The sequence below is a fragment of the Cebus imitator genome, unplaced genomic scaffold (genome assembly GCF_001604975.1).
Source record: "Cebus imitator isolate Cc_AM_T3 unplaced genomic scaffold, Cebus_imitator-1.0 Scaffold28, whole genome shotgun sequence".
Taxonomy (NCBI): Eukaryota; Metazoa; Chordata; class Mammalia; order Primates; family Cebidae; genus Cebus; species Cebus imitator.
The window spans coordinates 130,585-147,560 of NW_016107343.1; the positions used below are offsets into that span (position 1 = coordinate 130,585).

At 45.8% G+C, this 16,976-nt stretch overlaps 1 long non-coding RNA gene across 4 annotated transcripts in view; it reads left to right on the plus strand.

The window, feature by feature from the left end:
• Positions 1-16,976, plus strand: part of LOC108300512 — a 91,254-nt gene that overhangs the window by 55,464 nt on the left and 18,814 nt on the right. The window contains exons 1-2 of one of the 4 annotated variants that reach the window (XR_005199212.1): positions 9,658-9,746; positions 13,325-13,685. This is a non-coding gene — a long non-coding RNA (uncharacterized LOC108300512). Of the gene's footprint in view, positions 1-9,657; positions 9,747-9,797; positions 10,014-10,378; positions 10,731-13,324; positions 13,686-16,976 lie in introns of those variants that run through there. The other 3 variants (XR_001823465.2, XR_001823464.2, XR_005199211.1) reach the window with 3 other exon arrangements.

Consider the following 16,976-nt stretch of genomic DNA (forward strand, 5'->3'; position numbering starts at 1 on the left):
GTTCAGGCAATTCTCCTGCCTCAGCCTCCTGAGTAGCTGGGATTACAGGCGCGTGCCACCATGCCCAGCTAAGTTTTGTATTTTTAGTAGAGACGGGGTTTCAACATCTTGGCTAGGCTAGTCTCGAACTCCCGACCTTGTGATCCACCTGCCTCAGCCTCCCAAAGTGCTGGGATTACACTCATGAGCCACCGCGCCCGGCCCCGGCTCCCTCTTTCAGCCGGTCGCTCCAGGCGATGGCCATTCCTGTTGCCTTCGTCCGCAGGAACGCTGGGTTATGCACGAACTTTGTAGAACACAGCCTCGTCTTCACCAAGGCAGAGGAGGGCCCATTCGGTTCCAGAGGATGCTGCCTCATCTCGTCTCTAAAAGAGAAGGAAGGGGAGCAGGTCCCTTCACCTTCTCCGGCCTCAGCGGAGAACCCTCCCTGGTAGTAGCGGGCGGTGAAATGTTTCTCGAGGAAGCATCTCCCTCTAGTGGCCACCATGGTCTATTTCAAGATGCTTTCCTCCCCCTAGCCCGGCTTCTCAAGTTTTTTTTTTTTTTTTTAATCTCAAGAAGATCCACTGAGATGTGACAGGGTGAGCTGTAGATTGCAAAGTCCCCCATCTGGCCTTCTGCTAAAATGAACTGATTCTGCAATGGTGACTGGTGAGACAGAACTCAGATCAATTTTTATGTTTCTCATGATTATCCTAAGCCAACATTTGCAAATGGTTATACACATGTTAATTAGTATTATTCCTGGAAACTCTAGAATAATTGGTCTTCTTTTAGGTGGTTTCCTTATTGATTGGTTTTTTTGTGTGTGTGTGATTTTTTTCTGTCCATCTCTACTTGCTAATGGTTGAATTGAGGCTTTTTTTGAGACAGGATCTCACTTTGCCACCCAGGCTGGAGTGCAGTGGCATGATCTGGGGTCATTGCAGCCTTGACCTCCTGGGCTCCAGTGATTCTCTCTACCTCAGCCTCCCAAATAGCTGGGACTACAGGCATGTACCACCACACCCGGCTAATTGTTTTGTATTTTTTTTGTAGAGATGGGGTTTTGCCATGTTGCCCAGGTTGGTCTCGAGCTCCTGAACTCAAGCGATCTGCCCACCTCAGCCTCCCAAAGTGCTGGGATTACGGGTGTGATCCACCGTGCCCAGCCGGGCTCTTTAAGTTGCAATAAGCAGATTCCTTCACAGCCAGTTCAAGGGAAGCTGGGGAGGTGGCTGGAAGAAGGGAGCAAAAAGTTAGCAGGAATATCCACAGAGCCTGCGTTTAGATCTGAGGTTACATTCCAGCAGGAATCTTTGCTCTTGCTCTCCCCCAGTAAGGCAACTTGGCCTTACTAAAAAAAAGTTAGCTGGGTGTGCTGGTAGTCCCAGCTACTTGGGAGATGGAGGCAGGAGAATCACTTAAACCCAGGAGGCGGAGTTTTCGGTGAGCTGAGATCACGCTGCTGCACTCCAGCCTGCCGATAGAGCGAGACTCCATCTCCCCCCCGCCCCCCCCCCCAAAAAAAAACAAAAACAAGAAAGAAAGAAAATGAACTGCTGTAGTAACCAGAAAAACCTATGGTGACATGGAAAGGAGCCCTACAGACTTGTGCAATGCCAAACTTGCACAGCTTTTAGTAGCTGCCTTATCAGGATGAAGCTGCACACCGTGTCCCTCTCAGCCTGCCTTGCAGCTCCAGGTGTCCCGCAGAGATCTTGCCTGGCCACTCCATAGGAGTCCCTCACATGCCTCCCATTCAGAGGACACAGATGCATAGGTTTGGGGATATAAAAAACTTTACGGGTAAAAGTGGGAAAAAATTAACATTTGTTGAGCATTTTGTATATGCTAGGGGCTATGCTATTTTACATACATTGTTCATATTTTTGCAAGAAAGCTGTGCTCTAACTATTATTACTTTCATTTTACAGCTAAGAAAACTGGGCTCAGAGGTTTAGCCACAGCTGCTGCTTTGGGCTGCACAAATGGCAAATTTGCAATATTTCTGGAAATGCTATTCACCTGTAACTCCAGTGACCGCGTTGGTTACAGACGGAGTCAGTATATTACTTGTCCAAGACACATGGTGAAGGAGGAGCAGAGCTGGAATTCAAACCTAGTCTCAGTGACTCGAAAGCCACATCTCCCTCAGATTCAGTCTCCAGAGCGTGAAAGTGCCAGCTATTTGTATGGTGGGAGATGACTGACCCCTGGCCCTGTGAGGCCAGTGGGCATGAGGTGCAAGGCAGGTGGGTCAGGGGCTTTAGGCTACTCTGGGCCCCACGCAGGTTTCTGTGCCACACGAGTCTTTTGAAGACCCCATGGGAGTAAAAAGCAACAGAGCTTAGTTTTCTATTTTCTTCCTTAGAGAAAAGTTCCATTCACGTATTCTGAAATCAAATGCAGGAAACATGGAAATTTGTCCACAATGACAGCAACCTCTTAGAAGGAAAAGTGGGCATCTACTATGTGTGACACCTGCGACTGTCCTAGGTGTTGGGCTATAAATAAGACAAAGTCCAGCAAAAGCTACATGGGCTGGATTATGACCAGAACAGCACCATTTGACAAAATTAATCTGGGAACTGAATTTAGTTTCCAAGTTAAAAGTTCTCTACCCCACAGAAATTTGGTTTTGGTTGGTCTGACAAGGGACTCAGCAACTCAATATTTAAAAGGTCCCTTGGTGATTCTAACGCACAGCTGAGATTGAGAGCCATGGATCTAGCCCAGCCCTTGATTGAGAAGGCAGGTGTCAAGGTCACTCAACTGGTTAGTGTAGCTGTTGAGTGTGGGCTGGTCCCTCAATGGGTTTTGAAGGGCAGGGGAGGGGGATGCAAAAAGTGGGAAGAAAGAAGTGACTGAGCTGCTGGAACAAAGAGAAAGGCCCCATTTGTCTCTACTCGGTGATGTGGGGAGAGGCCCTGAGGACTTTTTTGTTTTTGTTTTTTTGAGACAAAGGCTTACTCTGTCTCCCAGGCTGGAGTGCAATGGCATGATCTTGGCCCACAGCAACCTCCGCCCCCGGGTTCAAGCGATTCTCCTGCCTCAGCCTCCCGAGTAGCTGGGATTACAGGTGACTGCCACCGTGCCCAGCTAATTTTTGTATTTTTAGTAGAGACAGGGTTTCACCATATTGGCCAGGCTGGTCTTGAGCTCCTGACTGACCTCGTGATATACCCACCTCGGCCTCCCAAAGTGCTGGGATTACAGGTGTGAGCCACCACGCCTGGGGGACACTTTATTATTCACAGGGAGTGCTCAGTACTTGCTTGGAACCACCACCTCATATTAAGTTGATTCTTAGAGGGTGTTATCATTATTGACATCCCTCAGTGTCCACAGGGGATTGATTCCAGGACTTACTCCCTGCCTGTAGATACCAAAATCCACAGCTGCTTGAGTTGCTGATATGAAAAGGTGTGGTATTTGCATATAACTGACAATTCTCTCATATATTTTCAGTCATCTCCAGACCACTTATAATGCCTGATGCAATGTAAATGCTATGTAAATATCTGCTCTATTGGGTTTTGAATTTGTATTTTCTTATTGTTATATATATTTTTGTTTTTTTTTGGGGGGGCATATTTTCTATCTGCAGTTGGCTAAATCTTCATGGAAGATTTGTGGAACCCCAGGATTGGAGGGCTGGCTGTCTTGTTTGCTGAAACCAGATGTGACTCCTGCCAGGAAATTGCCTGCTCTTGTTATTTGTTAGGGTGCAAGGCAAAGCTGTTGTCAGAAACGCATCCAAGAATACAGTGGCTTAAAAAATGTTCTGGATTATTTCTTTCCCTCATTTAGTAGCGTCTGGGGAGTAGGTGAGCTCATTGATTCCATAGGATCACTCAGGAACCCAGTATCATCCCCCAACTGTAGGCTAGGGTGAAGCCACTTCTCCCTCAGATTCAGGCTCCAGAGTGCACAGGTGCCAGCTGTTTCTATGGTGGGAGATGACTGACCCCTGGGCCTGTGAAGCTGGTGGGCAGGAGGTAGGAGGCAGGTGGATCAGGGGCTTTAGGCTGCTCTGGGCTCCACACAGGTTCCTTCTGCCACCTCCAATTATCTAGGAAACTCATGGGAAAAGTGTGGCACTGGAGAAGGATGGATCCCATAGTATGGACTGAGGCTGGTGGCTCCAGCCCAATCCCCAGGTCTCCCGGAGCTGGCTTCCAGGACAGGCAATCACAGACTTTGTGGGGAGGAGCCATCTCCTTTGTTCTTATGTGTTGCTTCTTTCTTGTTACCCAGGCTGTTGTTACCCAGGGCAGGTCTCCCTTAGGCGCCGGAGCAGCAGTGGTGGTAAAAGTCCCTGGTGGAAGGTGACTGTGCCTTGCAGGTGGTGAGCTCATGGGTGTCATGGTGGCAGCCCGAGGTGGGGGACACAGCAGAGGGACTTCCTCTTCGGGGCCGGCTCCTGAGTCCCTGAGGCCAGGCTGCCTCTCAGAGAAGGCTGTGGGACCTGCTGTCACAGGTTGGTGAGACCTTAGATGATCACAGTTTGGGAACTGAATGTAAATGTGGTCTGACTTTGTGGTCTCCAGGGGTGAGATCTAGAACATTCTGGTAATGCTTTCATAATCCCCCCACCCCCAGGGAAGCCCCTCATACTTTCACTGATGGTGAAACTCATTCTGTTTAAAAATTCTTTTTAAAGTTGTCAACTTCCGCCTCTCCTTTTGTATTCGTGTCTCTTTGTCTCTCCCTCCCTCCTTGTTCCCGGTCTCTTGTATCTCCCCAGGACCTTCAGGGTTCAGACACTTGGTTATCTTGCATTTCCTAAATGTCTGTTCTCTTTCTCACCTCTCCAAGTTCAGCTGCAGAGCAGCTGCGTTTCTCCACAGGCAGTGAGGAGACTCTGCCTTTCTCCTGAGCTGCAGCCTCTCTCATCACTGGCTTCAGGTGGTCCCTTTGGGCTCCCACAGCAGTCAAGCTTCCTGCTCATGATTAAAGGGATGCTCGTGCTTCTGAAAGAAAGCACCAGGGGCAGAGGCTGATGGCTCCAGCCCAATCCCCAGGTCTCCCGGAGCTGGCTTCCAGGACAGGCAATCACAGACTTTGCGGGGAGGAGCCATCTCCTTTGTTCTTATGTGTTGCTTCTTTCTTGTTACCCAGGCTCATGTTAATTGCTTTTCTGACATTTTTTCTGGCAAGTAATTTTGTTGCTGCTTGTGGAGGTGACATGGCAAGCCCACGAGGGAGTGATAACAATGACCTGATGGTGAGCCGAGGATGCTGGGGCCCCTATTCAGGGTAGAAGATAATGAAGTTGAGTCATGAACAGTTTGTTCTAAATGGTCAGTGATACAGGCTCAGAGCCTTCAGAAATGAGGGTAGCCTGTGGCCAAGGCTTTCCTAGAAAGTCGTTCCCTTGGCCTTTGTGGTTCTGGCATACCACCCTTCCTGGTGCAGGGACCTCAGGATGCAGGAACGTGTGCATGGGGCTGGATGACTTCTGAGGTCTTCCAGGAGCTTATGAATGTCGGCAGCACAGAGACTAGAACTATGATGATCCTATCTTACCAACTACCTGTCAGAACATGTGGTCTGTTAGCCCAGAGATTTATTCCACTTACTCTGTGCTAAGCTGGAGACATGACAGTGAATAGGTCACAGTTCCCGCCTCAGGCCAGCTCACAGCCTGGCTGGGAGACAGACCCACACTTAGATAATTATCATGCAGCAGGGTGAGTACCAGGATCCAGTGATGCATGGGGGTTATTCTGAGCACAGAGGCGAGGTCTCAGGGGCCAGGGCAGGCTTCCCGGAGGCGGCACCCACACTATTGAGTCTTGAATAGGCGACAGTTAGCTGGGCCAGGCCAAGGGGAGTATAGGGGTGAGGAAGGAAGAGCTGAATTCTTTTCCTGCTTGAACCACCCTGTTTAAGAGCAACACGGGGAAACCAAGCCATATGAAGAGGGGACATTGACAAGCACAAGTCTCTTGACTTTACAAAACAAATTCTAAACTCCCTTTTCTTTGTACGAGGGTCTCAAACTCAGTGTCCAGCCACCCAAGCTCTGGCCTGTGTGGCCCCTTCATAGTTCCTCCTGACATTTCCTGGGAACTGCAGTTGCATGTGGCCCAATAATCCTGTTTCCCTCAGCGATTATCTAAAATGTGGGTTCCCTTAGTACCCAGTGCCACGCGGAGCACGGGGTGGGTGCTCTTCATGTCTTTGATTGCAGCTGCGTGTGTGTTCATCTCTTACCTGTCAGGATGATCAACAGGAATTCGGCAGTTGTAATCAGCATGAGAGTTACACGTGTCATTAGATTTATAGGGTAACATGGGCCAGGCCAGAAGATATGTCTGCAAGAGGTCTCCCTGGTAACAGCTATGGCCAGAGGAATAAGGAGAGCAAGGACTTCCCAGGTAGACACCTCTTCTATTTTCTTTCTTTTTTTTTTTTTTGAGACAGAGTTTCACTCGTGTTGTCCAGACTGGAGTACAGTGGTAAGATCTTGGCTCACCGCAACCTCCGCCTCCTGGGTTCAAGTGATTCTCCTCCCTCAGTCTCCTGAGTAGCTGGGATTACAGGCATGCGCCACCACGCCGGGCTGATTTTGTATTTTTAGTAGAGATGGGGTTTCTCCATGTTGGTCAGGCTGGTTTTGAATTCCTGACCTCAGGTGATCTGCCCGCCTTGGCTTCCCAAAGCGCTGGGATTACAGGTATGAGCCACTGCGCCTGGCCCCTCTGCTATTTTCTACTGGAGGCAGGGGCTGAGACCTTGAGTGGGGAAAGCCAACGTGGGCCAGCTTCTCTGAGGACTCTTTGGCACCATTTGTCCCTAGCCGGCATTTCTTGACTTCGCCATTGTTATTAGCTTTTCTAGGGGGATAGTGGGATAATGGGAGGCAATGTGGTTAACGTTGAAAAAAAAAATGTTGCCCGGATTTGGTGGCTCATGCCTATAATCCCAGCACTTTGGGAGGCTGAGGCAGGGGATCACCTGAGGTCAGGAGTTCAAGACCAGCCTGGCTAACATGGTGAAACCCCATCTCTACTAAAAATACAAAAATTAGCCAGGCATAGTGGTGCATGCCTGTAGTCCCAGCTACTTGGGAGGCTGAGGCAGGAGAATCATTTGAATCCGGGAAGTGGAGGTTGCAGTGAGTTGAGATTGTGCCACTACACTCCAGCTTGGGTGACAGAGCGAGACTCCATCTTGAGAAAAAAAAAGTTACTGTGTGTATCGAAGGTATCCAACATGATGTTAATATGATTTTACGAAAAGCAGCCTTTGCAGTCAAGTAAACCTGAACTTGAATCTTAGCTCTGCTACTTCGGCTGTGCAGTTTTGAACACTTCACTTCTTTAAATATGATTTGTTCATTTATTAAATGGGGTTAATCATGTCTGTGTTTTTTTTTTTTTTTTTTGAGACGGGATTTCACTCTTGTTACCCAGGCTGGAGTGCAATGGCGCCATCTCGGCTCATCGCAACCTCCGCCTCCCGGGTTCAGGTAATTCTCCTGCCCCAGCCTCCTGAGTCGCTGGGATTACAGGCACGTGTCACCATGCCCAGCTGATATTTTGTATTTTTAGTAGAGACGGGGTTTCACCCTGTTGACCAGGATGGTCTTGATCTCTTGACCTCATGATCCACCCGCCTCGGCCTCCCAAAGTGCTGGGATTACAGGCGTGAGCCACCGCGCCCGGCCCCATGTCTGTTTTTTATCTGTTTCCAGAGGGTGTTGTGAAGATCCAAGGGCATAGCGCATGTAAAGCACATTCTTCTTACTTTTTATCACCCTGAGCTGACTGTAGTGGCTGTAATCATTCATTGAACAATTATTTATTGTCCACTTATTGCTAGGCATTGTTCTGGGTTCTGGGGAAACAGTAACGAACAAAAGCTTCTGTTCTCATCCGGTTCACATTCTGGTGGGGAAGCTTGAATATAAGTAAACGGAACAGGATAACTTCAGATAGTGATGAAAGCTACAAAGAAAAGGAAACAGGCCCATAGGGTGGAAGTGATTTGGTGGGAGGCCCAAGGAGGCTTTAGGGAGCACCGTGGTCTTTGAACCAAGACCTGGAGGCTGGACCTGCGGAGACCTGAGGAAGAGCAGTCCAGGCAGAGAGAAGAGCAAGGACACAATGTGCTGAGGTGGGAAAGTGTTTGCCAAGAAAGAAGATGCTTGCAGGAGGAGCACTGTGAACCCTGGAGAGTGTGGGATGAGGAGAGGAGCAGGAGTGAGGTCCATGCATGGTCCCAAACTCTGTGCTGAGGTGTTCTTGGTGCTGTTGTGACTTCAGAGGGGCTCTGTGGGATATTTTAAAGGTAAAAGGCGACACTCAACTTCTCTTGGGCTCCATGCAAACTACTAACTAGTGGAGGATAGCTCGAAGATTCAGCATTAGATGCTCTATGTTTTTTTTTTTTCTTGAGATGGTGTCTCACTGTCTCACCCAGGCTGGAGTGCAGTGGGGTAATCTCGATCACTGCAACCTCTGCCTCCCAGGTTCAAGGGATTCTCCTGCCTCAGCTTCCCGAGTAGCTGGGATTACAGGCAACTGCCACCAATCCCAGGTAATTTTTGTATTTTTAGTAGAGATGGGGTTTCACCATGCTGGCTAGGCTGGTCTTGAATTCCTGACCTCAGGTGATCTACCTGCCTTGGCTTCTCAAAGTGCTGGGATTACAGGTATGAGCCACCACGCCTGGCCTGCCCTACATGTTTTTTGATAAAACCATATTTTTATGAAGCTGCATTTTCAGTTTTTGTCACTTGCTATGACATAAAACAAGTACCATGGGAAAATCAGTATAGATTAGGAAATGAGGACGGCTGTGACTAATCTCATTCCAAGGTTTGAGAAGTTGCGCAGTGCCCAACAAGCACACACATCCCATTAGTGAGAAGCTGTGGCTAAGAATAAGGTAATTTTTTTTTCTAGTTTGTATGTATTATTTTTTCTAGTAGCTACAAAGTTGTTTAAGACAGAAATACTTCCTACTTTGGGTCTAGCTACTTAATACAAGGAACAGTTAGGTATTTCTTTATGACTAGGGTTACTGTGAAAAAAATTATTGAGACATCAAGGGCGTGATAAACAGACAAGGTTGGAAACTCCGGGGCTAGGTCATGAGCTGTCATGAAGTCTTTCTCATTTCAAGCTCGCAAGCTTATATTGTTGCCTTTTCATAGACCCAGGGGTGTGTGTTTCTGTGCATGTATGGGTAACCTAAAAAAGTCATCTAGATTTTGTGACTGGGAGGGTCCCCAACCTGCCTGACCATTAGGATCACCTGGGGGAAATTTGCAGAAATAGTTTCCTGTGTCTCTGCCCTGGGGATTCTAATTCAGTGGGTCTGACATTTGAATCTGAGTTCAAAGATCTCTGCTGTAACGCGCGTTCTTTCAGGCAGCCAGGAGGGCGCAGGTGGAGCCGGCCTGCCTAGATTTGGGGGTCCTGGTTGTTATAAGTTGTGCCTGGGGCCGGGCTGTGTGGCTTTTTCGGATCCCCAGGCGGGGAAGGGGCGTGGAGCACGTGTCTGTTGGAACCTTGGGGGAGGTCGGTGCTGGGCGCGCTCATCTCCAACTCCAATCTGGGTGCGCTGCGTGACCGACCCGAAGGGAAGACGATTCCCTCCGTGGGAAGCCCCTGCCGGGAGAGCCACCACCTCCCAGACCCAGTGGACTTGGTCCCGACCGTCCTCCAGTCGGGTTTCTGGGGCGTGGCGGCTGAGCGCGGCTCGGGGAGACGCGGCCGGGAGGTGGCAGCAGCGGCCCTCTGGCAGCAGCGGTGCGTCCCGAGGGGCGGGGACGCGGGCGGCTCCGGGAGGGCGTGGTCCCTCCTGCCGGCTCCTGGGCTGGCCGGGCGGACCCCGGAAAGGGGGAGCCGCGGGGACGCAGCGACAGACTCGGGGTACTGGCAGTGGCAGCCCACGCCTCCCAGGGGTTGCAGGCCTGGGCGCCGGTGTTGGGCCAGTCTCCTGGGCCTGGCACGCCCTGGTTTGCTCTGTACCCATGGTTTGTGGCGGGGCAAGACGTTAAGTTGAGTAACACCGAGGTGAGCCACGGTCCTCGGCACCAGATGAAGAACCACTGTCTCAGTAAGGTGTGATGTGGAAAACTTGTGTGTCTACATGTGACTTAAAAATATCTCCTTTGCTGACGTCTAAAATTTCACTATTAGAGATGCATTCTTTTGTCCTATCTATTCAAGGCCCTGGGAGGGAGGCTTGCGTTAGAACTTGAACTCTTTAGGGCGAGTGAATGATTTAATCTCCTCTTTGTCGGGAAGGGAAGGGTTAGCCCTTAGTACTCAAGACAAAAAGAGGACTGAAGGCGCCTTAATTGGTACTTGCTAATCAAGCCCCGGAGACCAGAGCACTCCCTGGGAATTTTACTTTAGAGAGAAAGCTCATTGCCCCTGGAGCAGCCCTGTATCCACTTCGTGAATGTTTTAGAGAGGGTTAATGCGGCCCTAGCACAGTATGATTAGTTCGGTTCATTGGATTATTATTTTGTAAAAGAGGCAGCATCTGTACTAGTACTGTAATAAATCGTAAAATTACTCTCTCCATTTCCGTTCCTTGTACCTTCTTTCTTTGAATTAAGAAAATACTGTGGTAGGGTACACTGAACTTTTGAGCCCTAAATTCCTGACTGGGAGAGCCCTCTCTGCTTTCTGTTACTGGATCTGTGATTCTGGAAAACAGCCTTTCTGAACCTCAGTTTTCTCTTCTGTAAAATGGGAAAAATGCCGCCTACTTGGATGGTGATGGTGAGCATTAAATTAAATACCGGAAGGAAAGTATCTGGTATTTGTGTACTGATTTCAGGTCTCAATGCTGTGTGTGTAACGATGGTGGCCCTGAGAGCTTCCCTGCAATTCCAATTTGTGTGTCTCGTTCTCAGTGACACCAGTGATGCTGTTAAACAAGGGCAGTCAGTTTGTGGATTGTCACAATGCGCACTGATGTCAAGAGGATGCTGCCACCAGGTACAGAGGGCACCACAGTGACCAGGAACTGCTGTCCTTGCAGGCCAGGTTTTAGGAGGCTTTACCAGAAGGAATGGAAAAGTCTAGCGGGCACTAACATTGAAACAGCATTTGAGGACTGATTCTCCACAAAACTTTAAATTCTTCAAGGCATTTGACATTTGCCTATTCTTGTAACAAATTAAAACGTATCCTGTATGTGGGTTAGAGATCTTCAAACTGTAAATATCTTGAGGCAGGAGTGAGGTTTTATCTTTTAAAGGACAGGCCCCTACTCTCCTACGTAATGAGTTTCTAAAAATGAATGTGAGCACCAATCAATATTTCTCTGGTTGTTAAAGTCAAGAATAAAATGATATTTTTAAGCTCACAACTGTGTAGGATGAATTCTGTACACTTTTATTTCCCTCTGTTCTCCTTTCCTATTTGAAAGTTTATTGGTTTATGGACTTGGGATCTGGATTATTCATACGTTATTTTTTGATGTTGTATGTCTCTTGGTTCTAGGGTATTTTTGACACATATTCTGTCTTGTAACCATAGTTAAACAATTATTTTAGACCAACTCTCTGTGTGTAATGGCTTCAACACTCACTGCTAGTCCTCTGACACTCAGTTTTTCCCATTCTTGAGTAATTTTAAGTCATCACTTGGGCAGTGGAAATATATTTTAAAGTGAATTTAAAGAATATGTGAGTGGCAGACACTCTGGGCTCTTTTGGTTGTCTGTCCTCAAAAACTAAAACTTATTTGTGAGTAAAATTTTCATCTAAACGTTTTCCTATCAAAACTATGTAAGCTACTGTTCCATTGTAACAGAGACAAAGGTCAGCACAATTTTTACCCTCCCTCTCTCCCTCCCTCTCTTCTTCACTCCCTTCCCTCCTTCCCTTCTTCCTCCCTCCCTCCCTCCCTCCCTTCCTTGCTTCCTTCCTCCCACCCTCTCTTCCCCTTTCCTTCCCTCCCTTCCTCCTTCCCTCCCTCCCTCCTTCCTTCCTTCCTTCCTTTGTCTCAATATACATAGAAAACACTTAAAAATTGCTTATCATTTAAACACTTGTTAGAATATTTCTGGATTTGAGTGTCTCTTGGTTACTTTTACCTGGAACCTGGTGAATCCAGTTCATTCCTCTCAGTTTCTCATCTTCCTCTCCCTTTTTGGGAAGTTTTCTTTAATTATATCTTCAATTATTGTTTCTCTTTTGATTGTTCTAGACTCTTCTTCAGAAACATAACTCTTAGGCTCAATCTCTATTCTTGGTCTTCCACAGCTATCGTCTTCTTTTTAAATTACTGTATTTTATTGAATCTAAGCTAGTATTGGTTTTAAGAAGCACTATTATTATATGTTCAACTAAGGAAGAAAAAATGCTGCCAATTAAACTGTGACATAATGCCATGATTACAGTCCTGTGAAATTGGTAAGTTGCTCACACCATTCTCTCTCTTATTTTGATAGACTTCATCTATTTTGAGGGACTTGGCAGTTGCTCCTGCCTTCAGTTGCATTGTTTGGCATGTGACAGGCAATTCTTTTTGCATGCGTCTCAGTTACAAAACATAACACAACTTCTACTTAAGGATACCTTCCTTTCTTGGGTCCTGTCAAGCACTTAGTTTTTCTAAAAAAATAAGAAGAATTGCAGTGGTTGGTCCAATAATAGACATTTACTTCAGTAATATCAAATTACATCCTGCTGCTTGAATTCCACGCCTTACTGCATACATAATAACTTCTTGTTTCAATGCCAAACCATGGTGTAATCTTTTAAAAGACATTTTAAATGGCAATTAAACCCACATGTAATAGCAACAATGTATACAACTCAATTAAAGTGCTAACAACATGAACAGCTGAGACCAAGTTCACCCATGCCCAGGCCCTGATGGCCTCACCATGGCAGCTCCCTGGCTCAGGGTGATTATGAGTTGCCAGTGATTGCAAGACTTGGCCCGATTTCAAAAGTGATGATGTGGCAACACAGACATCTTAGAATTAAGGAAATAAGATAGTTTTAATTCTTGGTGCTCTTTCTCTGCATTCTGGAAGCGTTCTTCCAGTTTGCAATCTATAACACTTAATTTTCTGTCATGTCCATTCCACTCATTTACTGCTTCCTATATATGGCTTTTAATTATTGTTTAATAATTTATTTTCTTGGGAATATCTTTTTCTTATTACAACCAGCTTCCTTTATATTTTTTCTTGGAGACCATTGGCCAAATTCTTTTTCATAAGCCTGAAGACCCTAATAGTTACCCTGAGACTGTATTCTAGTTAATAGAATGTGGATGGAGGTGATATGTGTGACATACAGGACTTACTCATAAGAGCCTTTAATGAGTTATCCTCTGTTCTCTTCCCCCCATTCCAGCTGAGTGCCATGAGAGGACAGTGGCAACCTTGGAGGCCTCACGGTGAAGGTGGCAGAACCTTTGTTAGCCTGGGTGCTCAGGACGAAGAGCTGTTCTTGCCAACTGGGAACATTTGCCTTGAGCTCTTTTGTGACAGATAAGGTTTTACTATACTTCAGCCAAGATGCAAATGTTGGATATATTTGTACAGCAGCTAAAAGTACTCTAATAATACATATTATGAAATCACCACGTACCCAAAATATTAACAAAATTCTTGCAATATTTGTATGAGAACTGCTGGACTTTGCTTTCTTAACTCATTTACTGTTGCTATGGAAAAAAGAGAATAACTTGGACAATGAAATAATCTCAAATGAGGTAATAAAATCATTACTGAATTCTAACAGTCCCTTCATTGCTGCAAAAAAAAAAAAAAAAAAAAAGAAGAAGAAGCTTTAGAATACTATTCTTCCCCAGTGGATGTGTGCTAGTCTGATTTGCTCAGACATTTGCAGAGGGAAGAACACTTACAAGTAGTAAGGGGCTGAAGTCTGAGTGGATAATATCTGAATTTTGTTTAATATTGTTTTGGATGACATATTTTTTAAAACTCCACTCTTTTGGCTAACTGCTTTCTCTTGATATCTTAAAAGTCTTGCTTCACTGTTTATTTGATTTAAAAAAAAATATTTCACTGTTTATTTTAAAAGAATCACAATTAGGTCTAACATGAACCAGGGAGCCGGCCCCCATCACATTTTTGTAAGAACCTAAAATGTCATCTCACATGCCAGTCTTTGAAGCTTATCCTGTTATCAGTTTAACTCAGCTTGTTTTCTAGATCTATATGTATTTGTGTGTGTGTGTGTGTGTGTGTGTGTGTGTGTGTGTATGGTTTTCAGTTTCAATTTCATAGGGCCATATTATGTTTTTATATTATAAATGTCAATTTTAAAACATTTTCTTCTGGTTTCTATAGTAAGTTATCTTCAGAGGTGTGCTTTTTTTCTTAGTCTTCTGGGTGATGCTCTGTTTGCCCTATTCTCTTAAGGTAAGTGTGCTGTTGTTTTTCCATAGGCCTCATAAAGGTTTCCTCCCCTATATCCCCACTTCCCACCTGGCATGTTATTTACCTTTAAGCAAGTAGAGTTCCATGGAGCCTTAGTGCTTGCTTGCTAAAAGAGGAAGTGTAGATTGTGCGGGTTGTCCTTGGCTTTGCTCACTGCCCTATTCCTAGGTCTGTAGTTGAAGGGCAGTTGTGGTGCACAGCTCCTAACAGTCCCCAGAATTGGAAGACATTCATCTTGTGCAGCCCTGCTGAACTGTCATGGGATCTTTCCCTACTTCTGCTTATTCTCTAACATCCAGAACTGATGGGGGATGTGAAAATTCCTTATAGGAAGCACAAACTACCTTTGTGCTTCCTATAAGGCATGTTGTGTGGAAAATATGCCTTCCAAAACATGATGTTCCATTGCTAGTCCTCTTCCCCTTCCTGCTCTGTGGTTTCCTAGTAATTGCATTCTATGAATGGACGTAGATAGATCAATGGAGAGGGAATAGTTTTCTGGCTCCTCCAAAGAGTAGCAGCCATAGTAGAGAGCCAGGTTTTCATTTGGCTTGGTCCTGGGTCTCTGAATGGGGTGTAGAAAGCAGGAGAGAAAGAAAATGTTTATCATCTTTCAGGATGATGGGGCCGTTCTGTTTTATAAGGCAAAGTGTGGACTGTTTGTCTCAATGCAGCTCAGCTTTAGCAGCTTTATTTGGTTAGCAGGAATTCCTTTTAGATTCTGGTAACAGGTTGTTAGTCTTCATTTTCATTATTGTTGTGAGTTTTTGTCATTTTTCTGTATAATAAGTAATTTAGAGAGAAGTTTGGTGATACTTTGTCAGGAACTTCTAGCCAAATGCCATTTTAAGCTCTAAGTGGACATGATTTTATTTTACTTAAAAATATTAGGTCTGGGAATGAGTTTAGTTTACTTATTCGTCATGTTCTGTTTGCCTTAAACCACTTCATGAAGTGTCCATGGGCTCCAAGCGTGCCTTCCAATGCTTTTCTAAATCTCATTGCTGTCTGCTCCTTTGGAGGAGGCAGGGTGAGTGAGACATTTTCTGGTAGCATATAGCCATGCCAAGCAGTCTTCAGATGGTGGGTAATTTCTTTTTCCTAGTGTCTCATTCAAGGTCCTTTGGGTGGTTAATAATAGACACCAACTACAGCCAGTTGGGGGGATGGGAAAGAGTACATTGTGATGCATGATATCTTACAGTATCCCAGGACAGCTGGGCCTCTTAAGAGGTGGGAACAGGAGTTCTGAAGCTTTTAGGAGCCCATAGTCCTTGTTCATTCTGTTCCTCTGCTTCCCTGTAAAAGAAACATTAATTGTAAATGAAGTCCTGTTCAAGGTGCACATATGACTTTGCTCCTCACATGCAGGGTATAAAATGGATGCCTTGTAGCTTCTGAGTTTTCCTCTTGTTTATCCAAGTACCCATTTCAGATGGACTGGATGCCTCTAAGTCTTAATTTCAGACTCCCAGGGAGAGAGAGAATTGGACGGGTTTGGGTCATGTGACCACCCTAGTCCAGTCAATATGGTTGTGTGTCTGTGTATGAGAAGGTATAAGCATGACTACTGGCAGTTGTCAAAGAAAGGGGCTTATTGTGAGCTTGGCAAGTCCCTGCCACTCATGGCTTTTGAAATCAAACCTCCTAGATCCAATTTTAAGGGGAGCAGGACTTCCTGGCTGTGTGTTTCTTGGGTGGAGTGGAGCACCCGTCTTCTCGTTGTGCTGTGGGGTCTTTGGGGGGCTCTTGTGAAGAATTGTTGAGTAATTTGTAAGACTGCACACCTGCATCTCCAGCTGACTCCCATTACATTTTCCTTGGCCTTGTTCCCACTCCCCTCTAATCAGAAAGACTCCTTAGTAAGAGATCCACATTAAACTTTCTTTCTAGCAGTGACATTATTTGGAAACCAAAGTTGTCCTTCAGTTCTAAAGCAGGACCAATCAAAGTGGACATGGCCCTTCTGCCACCATTACTTTTTTCTGTGCAGGTGGAAATGGAAATAGGTTTTTCATAGATGCGTGCAATGGCATTCCGCTGAAGTTAGCAATGTAGGAAGGGCACTGGCATAGGGGGCAGAGGTTGGATTTGTTTTTGACACTGCCTTTCATGTAAAATGTCAAGACTTTGGGTAATTTTACAAATCAACCCAAATCTCAGTTTTTAAATTAATAAAATGGGGACAATATTTTCTTTGTTTATCATCTTATCAAGTGCTTTAAATATGATCAAATATCTATAAATAGAAGACATTCTTTATTACATGCCTTTGGATGGACGATTCATCACTTTCTAACAAAGTTCCAATGGTTAATAGAGATTTGAGGTTTGACAGCAGGAGGAGAGGTGGGAACGCAGACAGAGTGATTAAATAATTCATCTAATCATATAAAGTAAGTTAGAGGCAGAACTGGGATTAAGGCTTAAACATAGGTCTTCTCCAGGTCTCTGTTTTTTCCAGCAGACCCTCCTGTCTCAGTTTGCAGTTGGCCCATTCTGATCTGACATGAAGGAAGAGACTCCACGTTGAGATCCAACCACAGCGCTAGGCTCTGCCCACATGATAAATGTCTGTGTGTATTCCGGACGAGACTCTT